Source organism: Suricata suricatta, chromosome 2, assembly GCF_006229205.1.
Source record: "Suricata suricatta isolate VVHF042 chromosome 2, meerkat_22Aug2017_6uvM2_HiC, whole genome shotgun sequence".
Taxonomy (NCBI): Eukaryota; Metazoa; Chordata; class Mammalia; order Carnivora; family Herpestidae; genus Suricata; species Suricata suricatta.
In genome coordinates this window covers 97,289,116-97,290,361 of record NC_043701.1, presented here as the reverse complement: position 1 = coordinate 97,290,361, position 1,246 = coordinate 97,289,116, and positions in this window count along the sequence as shown.

Here is a 1,246-nt window from a genome sequence, read left to right as displayed (position 1 = left end):
GATGTCCCTCAGGTTTAGGGCACTCAGAGTCGTCCTCCCTTAGGCAAAGAGCACTGAAAGCCATTCTCCCCTCAGGTGCAGAGCCTCCCCCCAGCCCACCCAGGGACAGGGCACTGGGAGCCATCCCTCCATCAGGTACAGGGTACTCAGAGCTTACCCCCTTCAGTTACAGGGCATGCAGAGCCCAAGCCGGCTCAGGCCCAGGGCACTCAGAGTCGTCCCTCCCTCAGGACCAAGGCACTCGGACCCTCCCCCCACAGGCCTAGGGCACTCAGAGCCATCCTTCCCCTCAGGCGTAGGGCACTCGGAACTGTTCCCCCTCAGGTCCAGGGCACTCAGAGCTGTTCCCCCTTCAAGCCCAGGGCATTAAGAGACGTCTCTTCCCTCATGACCAGGGCACTCAGAGCCATGCCCTGTCAGGGTCAGGGCATCCAGAACTGTCCCCTGCTCAGACCTAGGGCACTCAGAGCCTGCCCCCTCCTCAGTCCCCGGACACTCAAAGCCATCCCTCCCTTCAGGCGTAGGGCACTCAGAGCCATTCCCCCTCGGGTACAAGGCACTCAGAGCCGTGTGCCCTCAGGCCCAGGGTCAGAGCCGGCTCAGATCTGAGGGACAGAGCACTCAGAGCCATCCCCCGCTTCAGGTACAGAGCAAAAGAGCCGTCCCTCCGCTCAGGCCTAGGACACTCAGAGCCGTCCCCACTCAGGTACAGGGCATCCAGCGTCGTCCCCCCTCAGATACAGGGCACTCAGAGCCGTCCTTCCCCCTCCCCGCTTTAGACTCAGGGCACTCACAGTCGTCCACCAGTCAGGTACAGGGTACTCAAGAGTTTTCCCCCCTCAGGCCCAAAGCACTCAGAAACGGCCTCCCCCCTCAGTTACAGGAAACTCAGAGCCTTCCGCCCTTCAGGTACAGGGCTCCCAGAGCGTACCCCCTCCCCCGCCGGCCCTAGGCACTTAAAGCGGTCCTCCCCTCAGGCACAGGGCACTCAGAGCCCGGCCCGGCGCGCTCACTCCCTCCTTCCGGCCTACGGTCCCCTCTACGCCCCCCTCAGGCCGGGCCCCGCTCACCTGTGAGGTGTTTCAGTCAGGCTGCATTCACGATTTTGGCCCGAAACTTCATGGCGCGACCGGAGCCCGAGCCGGGCGTCCGTTGGCCGCGAACTTGGCCCCCTTCCTAATCGAACCTCCAGAGCCGCCGGGCGCTCATTGGTTCCGCCGGCGCCCGCCCCAGGGAAGGCGGGTAC